Source organism: Argopecten irradians, chromosome 6 (genome assembly GCF_041381155.1).
Source record: "Argopecten irradians isolate NY chromosome 6, Ai_NY, whole genome shotgun sequence".
Classification (NCBI taxonomy): Eukaryota; Metazoa; Mollusca; class Bivalvia; order Pectinida; family Pectinidae; genus Argopecten; species Argopecten irradians.
Genome location: NC_091139.1, coordinates 28077342 through 28098256, shown reverse-complemented (window position 1 = coordinate 28098256; position 20915 = coordinate 28077342). Strand labels below are relative to the sequence as shown.

Sequence of the window (20915 nt, the reverse complement as noted above, 5' to 3'; positions counted from 1 at the left end):
AACACATTATGTGGTGTGGAGACTAATTAGAAAATCTTCGAAATTAGCTGATGTAGCGTATACCGTAAAGCACGTATTTTTGCAGGTTTGGCGATATCGAGAGATATCAATTTTTATCCGCCAGGTGAGTAATCATGGGTAAATCATATATGCCTCTGATAGCCGAATTACTAAAATTCGATACTTAATTTTTGTTCATAAGCCAAAATTGCGAACAGTTTAACACATAACACAACATGGTATACGGTATCTGCTATGTCAAACTCCTTTTGGAGTTGGTTACAGTGCAAACTCGAGACAGAATTTTTGGATATATTGTTTGGGGTGAAGTTTTCAATCAAGAGTATGAGAATGATTGAATGATGTTATTAATTCTTTTCAAGTAATATCGACATAAAAATGCAATATCATCTTATCTCCAAATGCAATACCTCTCAATATACAATTGAATGACATGATTGCTACTTCTCATACCCTCCATAGACAAATCACATACTACGGTTCAAAGTTTGATGACTTTACTGCATTTGCTTTTTACGACATTAAGTCGACTTGAAGATATTGACTACAACTACTTGCTCCAATACAAGGACCCATGACAGCCTTAAATCAAAATGGTAATGGAAAATTTGAGAGGTTACTGAAATCTTTAAATTGGATCAAAGCTTTAAAACCTAAAATTTGTTCCAAAAGCAAAAACTAGAAAATCAATAAGAAAGGTGTTAAGAAATTTGTTCACGTTTCAATATCGTTAGAACGTCAAAAGTTTACACAGTCTTTATTTTTATTACTTTATTGATCGGTATAGTATAGGAAAAAAGACAATTTCCTTCTGCTGAAAATTCAGTATAAAAATAAGAAGAGATAAATAATTACCTTTTGTTTTAATTTAGATTTTTCATTTTACTGTATGCAATCGGTCTAATGATGATTTCTGTGATACTAAAGGCTTATTTCGCGGTATTGATTTGCCGTACTGGAAATTGCTTGTTCAACAATACGGCCTTACGTGATCAATGTAGTAATTGAATAATCTGATATTCCATCACGAGGCCACGCTAAGCTCTAGTAAGTTCTGCTTACATAGCACATTGATAGACATCCCAGCACCACTGGTCTGGAATTCAATATATTTCTACTGGCACGAGTTGTATACAAGAAATATTGCTTTTGGATGTATTTCCCACAATAATCCAAACAATTATTATGTAATAAGATTATGTGGTCTATATTATATGCGCGGTATTTTACCACAACTTCCTCCTTGTGTGGACCTAGTGGTAAGAGTGTTATGAAATATTGTCATTAGCCTTCATGACAGTTCAGGGCTAGTGTCATGACAATGTACTGAGCAAAAGTCGATGTTTTTTCTCCAGATACTCCTGTTATTTTCCACCTATAATCCTGGATTTGTTTCACATCATACAAACAGCCATGGTCATTTTAAATCCCAGGTGAAGAAGGTGGTGGAAAGCCGTAGTACCAGGAAATAAGCCACCGACCTATGATGAGTACCTGGCAACTGCCCCACATGAGATTCGAACTCGAAACCGAGACGTGGATATATAGTGGAAATAATTATGTCGGAACACCTTTAGCACTCGGTCACCTTGAATTTCCAAACCTGACACGTTCTTTAACAAAAGAATCAATTTGATGCGTCAATATTTTGTAAGTAGCAGCCGCAGCGAACGTCCCCATAGAGTGGCGTACCCTCCACTTTAATCAAAGAACGTTGTTTGCGCACTGCCAGTGGACGTTTTATTTGGACAGTGTAGGATTGATGTGACCTTGGTTTTGTTTTTCTATTATGTTATGTTGGTATGACATTGACTTTCACTGACAGTGATGTGTCTATGATATCACGATTTGATATTTGGCTAATACATTCAATAGTACATACTTATCATCACTTATTCTGACAGTGTAGTGTCTAAGATGTCATAATTTGATATTTGGCAAATTCACTCAATATTACATTCACAGTATATGGCTTACATTTACTTACACTGACATTGTTTTATTTCAAATATCATGGTATGATATTTAGCTGATATATTCAATAAATCATTCTTACCATCACTGACAGTGCTGTATTTATGATATCATGGTATGCTATTTGGGTAATCCATTCAAGTGTCTTTTTTACAAATTTATGGTGGCTTACCACGATTAACCATATCAAAGCTATACTGTATCATGTTTTCGCATTGGGATCATTCCTTTATATCAGAGTTCGTGGGGATTTACACAAAAGTTTGAGCGGATTATATACATTATAGAATACAGCTTTCTTTTCTTTTGTTTTCAAATACGGTCTTTAATATACCAATTATTGGGATGTTCATCTTGACTAGTCATTAATCGCCAAAGGAGATGCCGTTGAACATTGAATAATTATGATGATTAGCGTGATTTAAATTTGTTGCTGAATTATGACTTTACTCCTTTGGGAAACAACAGAGAGGCTGTACTATATTCACTAGTAATGTGTTATAAAATATAAAAGTATATAGCAATTACATTGTCATAAACCAATCTTCTAAACTCGTGTCATTAATATAAGAAGAAGAGTTCGATTCTATTTTAGTACCTCGAGCCCTTCAATAATTGTTGTGGCAAAAAATGTTTTTTCCAGGTGGTAGAGAGGTAAACAAGTCGTAAATATTTTTGTTCACGTTTTAACTATGAATGGATTGGCATATTCCATCAGGCAGGTGTAGGATCTTACAAGTTCCGGTTATTAAGGACCCCATCAGTACAAAAAACCGCCCCTTAGGACTAATTTAGATTATGGGAAAACAGAAAAACTATTCAAAAAATCATTTAATATTTAAAACTCTTGTGTAGTTTATCTATTAGAGATATAAACATATCGCCCTTGACATTATATTTGATATATCTCTCGTGAACTTGTGAAAAAAACCGCCCCGCCCTTTCTTTGAATGCCAGTTTTTCAAAGCACTGTAAACTTGAGACAAATAAAGCAGTGAAACTAGATACTAGACTATCCGTTTGTATAACGCATGCCGATTACAAATTTTGACAATTCATATTATTTTTTGCTTTTTCGTTTGTATTTTAATGCAGACCTGCTGATGCTCAATGTCATAAATTTTGTTTTGCTATTACGTGTTATCAGATGTAAGTTAGTCGATGAAGTTCTGAAAGCTAGATTATCATATGGGTTAATTTACATGTATGTCCGACAGTTTCCGTCATGGCCAGAATGTTTCGACATATTTCCAAAAGCCCCCCCCCCTTACTCGGTTTTCCTCCACCTTGGCTGTTATAGGATGTTAAAACTATTAAAATCAAAACCAGACCATCATTAAATAAATAGCCAGTTACACACATTTATATATATATATCTTAGTTTTCGCGATTTGAATATAAAAGGGAAGAATTAAGAAAATAACCGGATATGCGGAAGTCTTTGAGTTAAGTATATATTGTTGAGATATATTTAAAAAAGGAACCATTTTATCTGGGACAACGGTGGCGAAGTGGTTAAGATGTCCCGACATATTACCACAAGCCCTCCACTCCTGAGTCGCGAGTTCCCATGTGGAGCAGTGGCCAGGTACTGACCGTATGTCGGTGGGTTTTTTCCGGGTACTCCGGCTTTGCTCCACCAACAAACCAGGCACGTCCTTAAATTATCCTTGCTGTTAACAGGACGTTAAACTAATAAAATCTAAACCTAATCGTTTTATCTTATTTTTTTTTTTAAATTTGTGATATTTTGAGAAAAGCGTAAAGCTTACCATACATTTTATTCCACTGACCTGTGGATCTTCTGCTATCTGTTAGGTTCTGTGAGGTGGGGCGCATCTTTCACCTCTATACACCTCCATAAATAAAAATATGGGTGTTAATTTGTTTTTATCTCTATTTGTAATAACTTTGTGGTATCTGATAGTGCGATATATTTAGTATCATATCTACTCTGCACTTCAAATTCCATTCATACATTGATATATTTATTTATGGCATAATTGTGATTATCCATTCATATAATCAAACTTGGCTGCCGTTACGTTTTTTGATATGTCGCATATGTTCTATTTTAAAACAAACATATAATAATTATGACATGTGAAAGATCCATATTTATTTGATGGCGTTTCATCTTTAACTCCTTCAATTATTATTGATAATAATCGGTTGTATTCCTTTAAAATAACAAAGGTTCATAGCTTTACTTATCATCTTTAACAATGAGAAAGGTCGCTCTAACTCGTTCGACCCAGGAGACTCAGATCATAAGGCTAAAAAGGTTCATGATAAAATAGCAGGGGTTAAGAAACAATGATAAAATCTAAAATCAATTTAAAGATAATTACACCCGAAAAACATTTGTATCTGATACCAAGGGTAGAATTTAGAAGACAAATATTAGGCCAAGCAGTGCTTACATTCGTGGTGGTGTTCGCATATTCAAACACTATGCCAGTTACCGCTCATTATAAGATACCATGCACTTTTGCAAGCAGGTTGAATAGTTAACGCTGGACTAAGTGTTCTGGCGATAACTCTTTTGAAATCATTAGAAAACATTATCGAATACACCACTAGCTAGGGCCGGAAAACTCCATTAGCAGTATAACATTGATGTTGATATCATAACCCTCATATATCAGATGCAGTGCTTGGACAAAAATTATAAATAAACTGTACAGTGTATTCAGTCCACAAACGTTATTGATACTTTTGTGGAGTACTCTGTTTCAGTAAACCTCGCTCTTTTCCGATTCGATTATCACAGACAGGACCGTGTAATAGAACACTCTCGATATAAAGTGCATTCATAAATTTGTTTCTATTGAATTATCGTACGTTGCTTGGTTTGTTTGTTTTTTCGGATTCTTTTTTTTTTCATTTTGATATAAACCCTCTCTGGTTCGTACGCCTCTTTCCAGTATCTGGTCTCACTTGAAGATGTGAGAGTGATGAATGCTCTGTAGGAGGACTGCTGAAGCTAACAACGGTTTATCCCATGTAAAAACCCACCATGGTGGATATATAGCGATGTTTTTTACCTCCGCGAAAAGAAGATTGATGACGCGAGAGTTGGGATAAAACTAATAGTCAGAGAATTACCGGCGAAATGTGGATCCGGATAAGGTAGAAGATAATTTAGGGACGACTGATCCAGGCCTCTGAAGTTTTGTTAATGATGAATACAGTTCCTTAGGTTGTCTGTATCATTACTTCATCTTGTATACATCATCTATTTTTTCACTACATACTGTCAGGCGATTACACTACTGACAAAGTACAATGATAAAAAGTCTGCAGCATCGCACTTGGTCTGATGTTGTATCTTGTAGCCCAAACAGCTTTGGTGATGATATGATCAACTAGACGGCAAGGCGAAAAAAATATATACAAACACAATTTCATATCATTTAAGATTTGTCAAAATCAATCACAGAATCAGATTACACAAACAGTTATGATAGCTCATCAAGTGTAACATTTTCTAGGTTATGATAAACTGGGCAGGCGGGTCTAATGTTAGTAAACTAAGGGTGGCGATGATCTTTTTTTATAAACAGTATCCAGTTCAAGGTAGCAGACAGACGTATGTCAATAAAACATTACTTGTTATGTTTATTTGTAAAATCCAGTGTTTTAATTAATAATTTAATTTAGAGTAATAGTTCTCTTAGGTAAAATGTATTGACAGCATTTGTTAAAAAAACAGTGTTTTCACAGAAAAAATCAAAAGAGTCAATTAAGATTAGAATTATTAAAGGGCATTTACAACACTGCTATCAATGTGAAGGAGGTCGACTCCCTTAAGATGGAAGGATAAATCTTATCAAATGCAAGATCAAGGGACATATAAGACTTAGGATTTTAGTATTATGTCGTACATGTAGCTCTGAGTTCCTAGCAAGCTTCAGGGATGTGCTTTAGACGTACCGCTTAATGTGATATAATGTTTAATGTAATATAATGCTTAATGTAATATAACGCGTAATGTGATAACTATCGTATTAAGTGTTGCTTCTGTACCGGTTAATACAATAAGATTTTTTTTGATTGCAGTAAGTACCATGATTTATCGAATAACATTGAATTAACGTGTAGCAGCATTTTTCTTAATTGGAATAAAACCGTCTGTCGTATAAAAAGCATAGCTAAGTGTTGATGGATCACGATTCCATTCATTGAATTATAATTGAAATGTCTGTCGGATTACATGTTTTTTTCATACCAGCATAGTCATAATTATTTATAAAATAAACAGGGTAATAAAATCAGAAATTGAAAACAAATAAAACTAGATTGATTGATAACATGGTGTTGTGTAATTGCACATGGTTTGATACCAGGGAAGAAATCAGATAGGTTTCCTTAGGGTTGACCACATTTTTTATGACAAGGAATTCAATTGTCGTGCTTATGTAAAATGTGCCTTAGAATTAAAGTGTGACTTTAAAATAGAGGTTGGTATCGTACATAGAAAAATAATCACTATTTTTTTTTTTTTTTTTTTTTTTGTAGTTTTTTATTATTATTTTTCAACCCGTCTCAAGAACAGTTTCTTTATATTAAACAACTTTGCTATGATAATATTATCCATTAGTCTGATAGATTAACAGATATATTCCTTAAAAAGCCAATTAACTAGAACCAGGCGCTCGATAGATGTAAGCGTGAGTCATAAGTCATATTCTTAACACAGATCTAGGTCATAGATGTTAAACTAAATTTATCGACTCTTTCCATATTTTTTTGTTCTTATTTGATATCTTGAGATACCGCAACAGATTCGCTGTTAGTTCTGTATGCGATTTCCATAACTTACTGTATAGAACCCAAGACTTAAATAATTAAACTTAAAATATACTACAAAGTATTGTCAATCTGACTAGAACACATTTATTTTCCATTTCTTTGTTAGCCAGCGATACAAAAAAATGCATGCCTTTGTTTTTTTTTTTCAGTCTTAAGCCATTGATAAGAATGAAATGATTATTTCAACACATGTTTAAACGTTTATATGTGTACGGCCGTGAGTTTTGGTAGACAACATTCCGTCAGTTGGTGATAGTTCTGTGTACTGATCACAAGTAGAAATTCAAAAACCGTGTAACAAAATTATGTTCAGCAAAGTCTTGCTTCGGTAGAGTTTCCCAGATGGTAATTACCTGTATAGCGATAGTTGAAATCAACACAAGGTTAAAAACGTAAGGCTAGGAATGTCAGATTTTTTTTTTTCACTACAACTGCAGCTCAAACATTAAATTGATTTTTGTCACTCATGGCACAGTTTGAGTCCAAAATATATTTGCTTAGCATCGAACTACGATTCGCATAAACAGTCGTCATGTGTATTTCAGTTTGTTTTTGTTTATCATTATAAATTTTCTGTTTCGAATTTGGCCTTCTTCTCGGTCCTAACACTTTTTGGTCTTATCATATACGGTAAATCTGAAAAAGAAAGGAATTCATGATGCTGTTAAATTTAATATTACCTTCGATGAATCTGAATCTCAATTTGTAATGCAATGTTTTAATAAGTTTTTTTACGAAAAAAATTAAAAGGAACCAACATGGTGGTCCAATATGCTTTTAGGAAAAACATTAAATTCCAATTTCTATGACATCATGCAGTAGTTTTTAGATTCTTTGGTTAACCTATTATATGAAAAAGCGGCGTTCGTTTTATGTATAACGATGCCGTCACTGTGAAGGAACATCTATTAATGTCTAGACCAGTGCCATCAAGCGTGACCAATGTACCTGTCCATTACTTACCGGAAGTTCCTCCTGTAATTGAACTTCCGCTTCTTAGATGTTCAGTGTGATTTGTGAACACCACCTGTGCAACACATTGGTTATAACTGTCAATGCATTTCATAATCGTTATGGCAGATATTATCATCCAAAAACCGTCTATGCAGAGTGATTTACATGGATTTTCCAAATTCTTAGAGTGTTATGCTTTAAAGTAAAAAAGCTTATTACCGGGTTAAAATATGGAACACCGGATGTAAGTAAAAGGAGAGCAAATGAAGGAGACGAGGTTTTGGTAGAAAAAATATTTTCAAATTATTAGCCCGCTCACAACACTTGAAATCATAATATTAGCTTTTTGTATACAAAATTTATGCAGGTATACAGAATCAATGCATTGTCTTACTCAATATCAGCCCAACCTTGATTACACGTTTTTCTTGAGCTTTTAACGTTATACAAGACAATCTTATGGTGACTGAAAAAGTTGAAGTGAAGTAAATTTGGTACGATTTAAGAAGATCACTGACTTTAAACGCAAAAATTGCAGATCTGCTACAATATACCATCATTTAAAATTTAAAAAAATATGTGCACATTGTTTATAAATCATAGTTCGTTACTTTTTTTCTGCATAGAACATTTATTCGGAAAGAAAAAGTTTTCCACTAATATCAAAAATGTATTTCTAGAATATGATATAATACTATAATATGGACATGTGTACTATAGGTAAAGTAAACACCATTTTATTTTACTGCGCTTATCTCCATACATACAACATTATAAATGGACCATTCAGAAGTTCCGTTCGATATTGTCTTCAGTACAATATGTTTGTTCCTTGTGAAATAACCTCAGAAACACAATGTTTTTACCTGTATTTCCATCTGCAGTGGCTTATGAGAAATAGATTATTAGGAAACAGAAAAATGTAAATACATAAGGGGATGTAGCTTTGGTATTTGGAAATGACATTTCTTTCCTTTGTTCTTTGCCAAATAACCCGTTAATCAATACTTTACACGGTTTCATCTTTGTTGTTTTCAGATTCACTGGAGCGTAAATAAATGCGATGATTTTTCTCCGGAATATTGATATAAGAAACAAGGGATTACAATGTCAATGAACGTAAGTATATTGATGATGTTCTTCTTAACACACACATACAGCTTAGTTGTTTTATAGCTCAAGCACATCAACACATTTCCTATGACAGTTATGTTATAATCCGTTTATGAAGTAAGAGGGTACAGTGGATTTCTACAGAGACACAGTGATGTGTCGGGAAAATTAGCAAACACCGACATTGAATAGAATCTTAATTAAATCCAAAAACTGATTAGCGCAGGTTTACTAACAACACGATAGCGATTTGTGAAAATCCGTAAAAACAAAACAAAACCAAAAAATACAAACAAACAAAAAACGGGTACAACGGAATAATACATGTTTTATTATCTATCCTACAAGTACAATTCAAGTCACAATCTCAAAATAAGAATCGAGTGATTAAAAGGAAACCACATAGACATACCACTAAAATTTCTGCAACTAGTTACTTTTCATATTAAAAATTTTTTTTTCATTTTTTGCACGAGATTTGATATTTAATGTCTTAGATATCAATATATGGTTGTTTATGTAATTTTTTCTATTTGAAACATATATACTCTCAACAAATACCCTTCTCACGATGTGTAAGGAACATTTTTCTTGGTCATCGTTACATCTGTACATTTTCGTCTGTCATACGCCAACCATAAGGAATGAGATGGAGACTATTTAACTAGGAGCTAATCCTTCTGATAATGAAAGGTTGACGCGAATATTTGCTGTTAGTGTGTGCTAAGCAGAAAATAAAAATACGTGTGTTTAGCAAACATATACCTTGATAATATCATACAGTGGAACGAACTAATGCATTTTAAATATAACTTTATCCTAGTGTCCTGCTTAGCTTGGTTTAAAGGTATTATTTCTATAACGCACACTATATTTAGTCCCGCTGACGTACGCGTAAATGTCAAATGTTCATTCATCTTCTTTCGACTCGGTTCTTGTCATTTATAATATCGGAAGTGACGTCAACAGGATGCGATAAAGCGACAATGTAAACATCCGTTACGTCAAAAGCACAACTTTCCGGGAAATGAAAGCTGTATGGGTAACTAAACGACTACTTAGAGGAGTGGGTGGGGTGTCCGGAAGGTGTGACACAGTCGACAGTTTGGATTGTACTTGAAGACAGACGGATACTGAACAGACTGAAGATTAACAGCTTTTTATGACATACTCGGCTTTGTTCACTGGCAGGTATTCACGTAAGGGGACTGGAACATGATAATCGACACAGCGGCCTTAATCATATGACAAATATTCATGAAATCCGTATGATGTTGTTTTATTTTCTTTTTTTTTCAAACGAGGTCGAGAGGAAGTGTTAAACGAAAAATAAGAGGGTTCGAGTGTACTTGCAGATACTTTTGAAAGATGTCAAACTTGCGTTAATAAATTGACTAAATTTTAATACAGATTCAAAAAAGGATAATCTGTGTAGTGGATTTGGTAAGATGAGATGAGTCTTCGTTTCATTGTATTCCACGTGTAAGACGTTCCGTTTGATTCTATTACATATCAGATGCCGTGATGGTTTAAAGACTTGCAGACGGGATTTTATGGTCACGATACGGCTCTTCGTTACGTAACGAAACCATAAATACGGAGAGAATTTTGTAAATATCATGTGTAATATATCAAGATTTTATTGAAAGATAATTCACTTACAGTTGTTTTAATTTAGAAAACATGAATTTATTACTCTACTGCGTGCATGAGACATAAAATATTAATTCAGTAATAGGTTGTTTATGATCGGCAGTTGCTATCATTCAAACATATCTGGACTTGGCAGTAAAATCGTGTCTTTATGTAGCAGATTTGATTTCAATCGCCGGATATCGACAATAAAATCTAACTAATAATTATCATAAAATAAACATCATTCTAAAACGCTTATATTTTATTACGTCTCAACTAATCACACGCATAACGCCTACTAACACCCGGCAAGGTATACGGCATGAGATATCCGGATAAAACGTTTATATCGCTATTAATATAATTTTGCACTGTGGTCGCTTTTGATGATCGCCGTATGTGTTTATAGGCGTAATACTTTGTTTTAGATATCGTTGTGATACAAATATTATTTCCACTGTTTTGTAATTGCTGGATTAAGAACTGCGTTGACTTACATACACCAAAGCGAAATTAGTGTACATTAAAGAAATCTTACAGTTCGAAATACAAACTCTTTGCGGGGGCACAATGGCCGAGGGTCTAAGTAGCCCCGACATATTATATTATTACCACATTTCCTCCACCTGGGGGTCGTGAGTTCAAAATGCACGCGGGGTAGTTACTTGTGATAACCGTAAGTCGCTGATTTTTTCTCAGCGTACTCCGGCTATCCCCTACCTCCAAAATTTACCACGTTATCAAATGTCCTGGCTGTAAACACGCCATTTAATCCAATCAATGTCTCTTGTTTCAGTGCCTTTTGTGAGATATATATAGACTTACACTAGAATGAACTTTTGGGTTTGCTTTTTGTCCATTATATACATTCCTTTGTATCGTCGCGAGAAAACTCGGTCAATTTATTGATTTTAAGGAATGTAAACATGCTTAGTTTTCGGCAATCAAATTTAATCCACTTAACATAACTCTCTATATTCTTAATTAGATATGCAAGAAACGTGTTGTATATCACGATGTTATCATCCTTTTCATCTTAATCAATATTTTCCGCAACTAAGTAACAAATTAAAACAACTCGACTACTAAACCAGTGTATATATACATTTCCATTTAAATTATTTCCGATGCAATTGTTAGAAATCAAAGCCAATGCCTGATAAACAGAACGTGTCTTTGATCTTGGTCTACTCAATCACACATGGATTATCCCGTTTATACGCATGTTCAGCGTAGCCTAAGCTTAAACCAGAACGCTGGGGTAATGTACAGTGTTTGGTGCAGATCTAAATCCTTCATGTCTGTATCCTGGTTGTAATTTGCACTGATGGCAACTATCAGAAGGTTTCCAGATTGTCAACAGAAATCCGCATTTTTATACAGATTTCTGAGTTTAGATTGAGTTTTCGTGTTCATGCAACATTTTTGCCCATTCACTGCACGGAGAGTGATCACGGCTGCTTTCTGAGATTTGGGAGTAGGTGCGGTAAATGATACCAACATTTGCTAATTTTAAAGTTTTGGGTTGGTATAGAGCGCTCATGAAACAAACGTACTATCTTATTTCACAAGTTAATTCATAAAATGATTGCATACGAAAACCGTTTCGATACATAAAACAAATTTGGATTATGTTATGCTGTTTTCTTTCAATAGTATTGAAGGATTTTATTATATATTTTACCTAAGAAGCGGTATTCGCGATTCTTTTAATATCCAATACTTGTGTATGTTTTAATAACGATACTTCTACAATGTCTAATGCGCATTAATTTAATTTAGGTTTCTAATTCCCATCCAGTGTGAAATAATCAAAACCTGTTTTCTGATTATTTTACGTGCGATCTATATTTCATGTGTTACGTTTATACCAATGTTATAGAGTGTATCTTTACTTTCATCAATTTATATATTAACATCGCTATCCCCACGTATTTCCATGGTACTCCGATGTATTTCTATGCCGTCACAACATTTTACCTCCATATCCTAACATACGAGTCGTATTTCGATAGCATCTCAACATATGCCCATGTCATCAATACAGATTTCCATGGCATCCAACAATATTTTAATGTTCATCTACATATATCAAAGATCTCTGACATCCTCGCATATACCCAAAAATCCCTAAGGATCCCTATTTCGTTACAACAAACTTTGGAAAACCAATATACATTTGTATTTACATGACATTCAAATTTGCCATCACCACAGATTCCGAAATCATTTCCACAAATTCCCATATCCTTCTTGCAATAATTATTACTATCAACCATTCAGAAAACGTAAAGCAATATGAAAATTGGGCTTTTTCAAGTTTCTCCGTAACTTCTTATTTCGCGAGTAGTTTTGTGAACATAACACTATACACGCATGTATCGTGAAAATATCTTCTCCGCGATAGTTGCTTAGTATACGGTATGTATCATGTTGCATTACTTTCCAGCTGTGGAGTTATTGATCCGATCGATTCCTCTTGTAGTCGCTATCGATAATCTTCGTGGATTAAGGATTTAATACAAATAAATCAGCAGGGATCCCATTTATCAATTAATATGTAATTACTGTCTATTTCACTGGAGCTCAGGTAGAAAACCATCGTGACGTTTCGATTTCTTAGTCACAATTCTGGATTCCGTCATTTGGCTGGGCTTAAAAGTCCATGTTGACAGTGATGTAGCTTTAAAAACAATTAATGTTATATTGGTGTTATATTACATATAGGAGCGAAATGTGAAACGTCAAGGTCTACAGCTGTTGATTCCGTCAGATCACAGAAACACGCCTTCATTCTTATTCTTAAATAAAAAGAAACGGAATTAATGTCATGACATAACTAAATTAAAAAAGTCGCTTCGTCTAAAACACACTTTCAAAAATTGTGGTGTGTTTGTTTACACAAAAGCAGCTGTATTTCTACAGTGTTTATCGTGATATAAAGGTGAGTTCCTTTCGTTGGAGCACTAATAAGTTCTCTAACTCATAGAAAACAACAGAAACGGTCTACTTTGTTTTGCATTTCAACCTTCTACGAAATTTATTAGAATAAGAAAATGTTAATGTTTCAACGAATGTAAGAGAAATCTTTTTCGGCGAGTCATTTGTAACACTTCATGAAACTATTTTCTAGATATGTTCTTGTAATGAAACAATTTGGCAGCAACGGGGTAGATACGCATAGCATTAAGCATCAGAGTGATTTCAAAAATTAGCATGTGTGATCTTCTAACAAGCATAGCAATGCGTTCCATAACAGAAAGCTAACTATCTCAATACTTTGTGATTCGTTCTAGCAAACATGGTTTTCTACTACCGTACCTTAGTCTTAAATGATAAAGTAACATTACATTATACCGTTATCTCTGTACCTCCATCACTAGATATCCAAAGTCAGTGACTTTGTCCTATTTGCTGAACAATAATCTACTTCGTACTCTGTTTGCAAAGAAAGGTCGATGGGGTCATTGACATTATAATGTTGACCTGTGATAACACCTAAACATGTAATGTTATTCAACTTTGTGAACTAGGCTTGGGTTGTTTTTTTTCGAATGTCTTGACGTACATCTGAAATTCTGACGTTGCCAGTGACTCAAATTATCATTCGATCATACGTTTCCAACACGCCGTCTTTGGAAACAAACTGCGGAGCAGGTATATACCATTCTTCCATTTGTAGCGCCCTAGTTGACGGATGAAATTAAGATTTATTGCTCAGCTGACCCTAGGATCAATTCGATAATGATAAAATACATACCGGCTGTTACTAACATACACGTGCATGAGTCATACCTTTATCTTCACGTGCTTCGTGATTGCACGTGCTGTGTCACTGCAGTATGTGCAATGGATTGATTGCAATCCATTTCATAGTGCAGCCTGTGATAGTTTTACTATTATATACTGAAAGGAGATCTGTATTCGATAAAAGCAAACATAAACGTATATTTCCCCAGTGAGTTATAATGACAAGGCGAATGCATTCATTCGGTTACCGGAGAAAATGAACGATACAGACAGACTAGAAATCGCGTTCAAAAGAGAAGACCTTAATTAGTTTCCTTAAAAACCGATTGCCTCGATCGTCATTGAAGAAATAAACATGTTTTTTCGAATACCCCGTCGACCAAATATCCGGAATTAAACGTCTACAAACGGACTGACATTTAGAATTCGGCCTTGGCGATGACGTAAGATGTTTGAAGTTATTTGAATGTTGCATGCGTTTATCGCGGCTACATCTGGTGCCCCGTAGAGAAGGCTAATCATCCGGTTCGCAATTATTTGTAAACACATTATTACGTATACTTTTTGACACCATCACCTTTGGTGAACGGGCAGGAAATGTAGTTAGTGTGTCCGTTATATTTATATTTGTATCTGTGATGTTGATATCGACACACAGTTGTTGTTTACGATAAGTATATACTTGTATCTGGTGTGAACAGAGCACGTCGACACAACGTTTGATAGTGATAGATATATATATACAACACGGAAGCCTGTCGCACCCTGAACTGATTTTTATTTTCGGTCTGACGCCGTAACCTGCCATGACCTTATTCGCCTATACTCTTATGCTCTTCCTTATATATCTAACCTGTATCCTGATTCAACGGTCAAAGTCTACATAACTGGAATTAATACCAGACATGTCTTTGAGTAAATGAGTAACAATATTTCGTCCTTTGAATAAATATGAACAGATTCCCTGATTCAACAAGGCGTATTGATTTCATAGAAAAGAGTATCTCAACGGAATTCGATAATGATGTATAATAATAAATCAAATCATAAAGATTGGTTTGAATATACAAAATGTTATATATTTAGATATTTGTTAAGGTGATATATCGTACTAGCATCATCGCTATATTTGGTTTGATAATCCCATGACATATATTCAAGTTAAGCATTACATATAATTAATCTGACTCCATTTCTCTATTTCAATAATCAGATTAAAATAATCATCAGTGTTGGGCAAGTACTTGTTAATTATTCAGTAAGAAGAAATACATATTTCAATGGTTTCCCTACAAACCATTTTGCTTTGTTTGACTAAAACTGTGAAAAACATAAGTTAACTTGCGATTTAGTACGTATTTCATCCATCCCTATTTTGCATATACGTAAACATATCAATGATGACGTGTTCTCTTGTCCTTATACTGTGTAGTCACAGTTATGACGTAAGCACATGCTTGTTTATAAATATATTTCATCAGCTGGTAACGTCTGTTAAAAATGATTGTCTTGATAGCTGCTCTGGTGATGAAGCTTAGTTTGTTTTATTTAGGTTTGTATATTTAGGTAATGTTGATATGAACACAAACAGAAATACTTGCTTCGCTTGCATACGAGATATCTAGGTCTTCTTCTCTCACTTATATTTTTTTCATTCAGTTTTTTTTTCATTCATGTGGTATTGAGTAAGAACGAGAACGACAATCGAAAGGAAGTGAACTTTGACCTTTCATGGTTTCGAACAGTTCTGCTCACAGCATGGACTCTCATAAAGTGTAATATGTTTTTCTACTTGGTTCTACGAAGATAAGCTGTAAACTGCAGGGAAGCTCACACCGCCTATAAAAAGTACTGGGTCGAGATCGTCGACTTATCAATTAAATTGGAGGTATAAGGAACGAAGTTTTACCTCAATCTTAACCCCATGTGTGAGGATAATATCTTGGGTGCACATGGAACAAAATGTAAAAATACCATAGCCTATCATTCATGTTGAATTGGCGATCATTGGCTTGACATCACGCGTTCGTCTGCCACCCGAAATAATACAGTGTTAGATCAAAGTATTGATTGAAGTTGCGTTAAGGCATCGACGGAATTGGAATGTGAATCCCAGGGATATAATTTTCTTTGTGGAAAGTATCAATTTCCTAACAGCAAGGACGTTATTATGACACTTGGGTACGACTGAAGGCATAACCCCAAGGTATGTTAATACAACATTGTAGATTTTTTACATCGTCTTTTTTTTCTCTTTCAATATCAGTCAAAGATATCTAAAATTACTTGTTTTGATTTGAATTTGACACTGATAATATATGTAATAGATGAAGTCAAAACAACAAGTTTAAATTCAATGCTTTGCTATAATCTATTAATACTGAATGTTCAGGCCATGAGGTTAAATTAACATAACCAATGTATGTTCAACAATTATATCAAATTGACTTTTTTTAATATGAAATATGTCAGTTGTGATGGTACTGGTTACAATGACGTTTACTCCCCAGTAACACCTGGTCTTAGTATCATTATTGTATTCAAATGTATATATTATTTTTTTAATCGTTCTTGATACTAAGCTATAACTTTGCTTCTTTATCGATATCACATATCACTATTGTACGTAAATCACAATTTACACAAATGCCAAAGATAACATGAATCAATATACTTCCCCTTACAAATGTTTTGTTTCGAAAACGTTTCTATGGTGATCAAGACAAAACAGTCTAACGAATCCTATAAAATCTGTCATACGGCAGGAAACATATGGTTCAGGAATCAATAATGCTAAATTAATCAATCATATCATTAATAGATTAAAAAAAATCCTAACATAATTTCATAGTTTACAAAGTAATTACCTTAAATAACTTTAGGTTCTACTTTTATTCAGATACCTTTGTTTCTGACCATTTCGTAACAAAGGATACAGTTTTGAAATGGTATGAATCTTCAGATATCGATTCCTTAAAGATTTGTTGTGAGTAACTACAAATAGCTTATGTATTCTATTGACTCTAAATATCATGATACTTAAATCAGTCATATAATGTTATAATAAGTGACCGACATTTTTTTAACAAATTACAAATTAAACTTTTTGACAAATCTTCACATATCACTTCCTGCATAATTCTGTAATCGAAGTAAATCCAATATGCCGGACATTGATTGACGTTGACTAACTGTAAAAAGACCTTGACACCATGCAGTATATACGAATATCTTGTAAAGTGATGAATTACGTAATCCATTTCTCGATGTGATATTTGTTACTGGTGATGTCTGTGATCTGATAAATAACGTAATCGATCAGATCGTATGTGCCACATCATGTCGTCATATTGGACGGTAGCAATAATTATAAGCTACACTATTTCCATAAGACGTTAAATAGTTCTGATAAAAATGGTACAAGACGATCATTTCTTCCTTCATGTCGTGCATGCGTTTTCTCTGAAATGCGTGTGCCGTTATAACTAGGCAATATATGCAGTGTGATCATGTATACAGATAAGACTCGAATTTTACAACATTTTGTGACCCTTCGGTAGAATATCGATATCCTTCATAGCCTCATACAATGTATGAAAGAGTATTTTTTCTTTAATACTTTGACGTTTTGTTGCAATTTTAATCCTTTGACGTTAAATAGTTCTGATAAAAATGGCATGACGTCACGAGGCTTTATTGTATGGGTAGCCATGCAATACAGTCTCAGGCGACATGAGTGTATTGCCCGAGGCCAGTCAGTGTTACACCTGTAAATATTAGAGAAAACATAATCTATTTGTCGTTTGACCTAGATTCCACGTGTAATTACACCATATTTTACGTTTGTCGTGTGACCTAGTTGTAATGTGTTATATAACCTTTGTTACATTTGAACGTTTGTCATTTACCCATCATTACATGCTTAATTTGACAGCATGCTTCTTTTGTCTTTGTTCTAAATGCCATCTGGCGTCCGACTTAATAAACCATATCCCAAGCGTTGATATGCCAAATGTACGTGTATCTTTTGACCTATTGACCTAGATTTCATATGACTATTTATATTTAGTGCCTATATTTCACTTGCTATTCATCTTAGGTTTTATAAATTCTATGAACATTCCATTTAATCTAGGGCCTATATTACAGCTAACATTTAACTAAGGTTGTGTAATCCAATGAACTATATAATATTCATTCATATCCTAAATTATGCATACTGTATGACCTATATTACAGAGTTCATTTAAACCAGATTATATTACATGACCTGGATTATATGTGCCATGGATGTTACATTACGTGTATCGTATGATATTGTCTACGCGTTTTAAGTAATGAACTAGATTACTTGGTAAATACAATATATATCGATTGTCATAGATGATATGTATTATTTGATTCAAGGTACGTGTATGTATTAATGCATATTACATGATGGATGACCTAGATTACATGTGTAATTTAATCTGGGCTATACTGTACATGTATGTGTCGTTTGACCTATATTACGGTATTTACTATTGGTATTGTGTATCATATGACCTAGATTGCACAGATTTAGTTAAATTCATTCCTATATGGTACTAGACTGTACCTGTGGTCCGACTTAAAGGTTAGAGTTAAGGTTATGGATACAGAAATGTTAATTGTACAGAAAAAAAGATAACCAAAGTTCCTGAACTTGTTACGATCGGATATTAAATTCCGTCAGACTTAAATATAGAGTGTCGTATTATCTAGGTCATAGGTCTCATTTTCTCTAGATTAAATTCGTTTCGTGACCAACATTGCACGTGTTGTGCACTTAATTTATTTTTATAATATAACCTAGATTGCATGTGTCGTTTGAACCAGATTGTCGTTTGACCCACATAGCATATGTCATCTGTCGAAAGTCTTATTACTTATATTGAATAAATAAACTGTTTTACCTGAATAACATGTCATGTCCCATTGATGTAAGCTACGTATGTTGCATCACCAGAAAAAAAAATTCAAAATAAGCCTACAATGTTCTATTTTAAAGCAAAACATAACATACTATTTTTGAGTTCTTAGTGTAGAGAAGATTACGTGTGTTGCCCATCCCGCGTTACATATATATCTTATGACATGTGACCTATATTGCCATTCGATGTCTCTTTCTTTCGTCGTTTTAACCTAGAAGACATTGATATTTAAACGATGTATCGGTTTCCGTCTATGAAATGTATTGATGTATGGTAATAATTTGTTTACTCGCCCACTATTCGTCGGCTGCGTATTTTTAGAAAATACCAAATATCACTTGTACTTTATATTATGATTTACTTCATATATTTCTTCTGATATAAATCCAATACTCTTCGATTTTTTGTAGTCAAACAAGAAGCCAACAAATTTTCATCGGCTGTATATTTTTGGAAAATATCGAAATATCACCTGTACTATATAGTATGACTTACATAAAATGTACAAAAATAGAGTAATCCTGACTTATTTGTAGTCAAACAAGAAGTCAGCAAATTTTCGTCGGCTGCGTATTTTTAGAAAATATCAAAATATCACGTGTACTATATAGTATGACTTACATAAAATGTACTTCATATATTTTTCTGATAAAAAAATCCAGTACTCCTGACTTATTTGTAGTCAAACAAGAAGTCAGCAAATTTTCGTCGGCTGCGTATTTTTAGAAAATATCAAAATATCACTTGTACTATACGTTATGACTTACTTCATATATTTTTTCTGATAAAAAATCCAATACTCTTCACTTTTTTTAGTCAAACAAGAAGCCAACACATTTCAAATCACTGCGGATTTCTCCACATGTATTATCACAACTAGGCCCCATGACAGATCGACTATAGAGTGAAAACAAACTGTTCGAGGTTATCAAACACAATGCCACTTAATTATGATTCACAAAATAGGGCTCTCTCTGAATTTTCCCCTGTGTGTTTATTGTTTGTTTCTTTAAGATATTACAACATGAGCATTGTCACGTTTACCGCCTGTGTGATTGAAATCTGAAACACAGTGATTTCACTACCGGTGAATGTTTTACCATTTAGATGTAGAAATGGTTAATGGCACTGAATCATCAACCATGACATGTCATTTGTTTCTGATCTTAACTTTACGTCTCCATCAGTGTCACGTTTTCTGTAAGTGATTGTTTTTTACATCCGTATTATGCAATAAACACATCAAGGTTTTTTTCGTTGATTAACTCATTAACCCGGAATTCAAACGACAGCATATCGGGAGATTCTAAGGTTGAATGCATGACCATCATTAAGAGGAACATAGGATGAAATAAAAAAAATCATTAAGTTGTTTTTGATGTCAGAATAATATAAATTAGTTCGTTCGCGATATTTCATATTTGTAAATGTATGTTTAAGAAAGGAAGTGAAATCATTTGCTGCATAAAATAACTAAAAATAACCGACGCTCAAAATTTGAAAATGACATCGATGCGCGGAAATAGTGAAATATGAGCTTATTTGAAGGTGAATACGTTAACGGGGGTGTGCATTTCTGATATTCCGTTCAGAACTGAAGTAGAAGAAAAGCTATGTTTTTTCAATGAAGGATGTTTGAACATATGGCTAACTTTGTGCATGAGTGTGTGTAGTGTTTATTGTATGCTCTCAAAGTGGGAA

At 33.9% G+C, this 20915-nt stretch overlaps 1 protein-coding gene across 1 annotated transcript in view; it reads left to right on the top strand.

Annotated features, from left to right (window-relative positions):
• LOC138325526 (uncharacterized) overlaps window positions 1–20915 on the top strand; it is a 63205-nt gene that overhangs the window by 19401 nt on the left and 22889 nt on the right. The window contains exon 2 of the mRNA XM_069271255.1: window positions 8803–8883. The gene's annotated coding sequence lies outside the window, so the exon portion shown is untranslated. The remainder of the gene's footprint in view (window positions 1–8802; window positions 8884–20915) is intronic.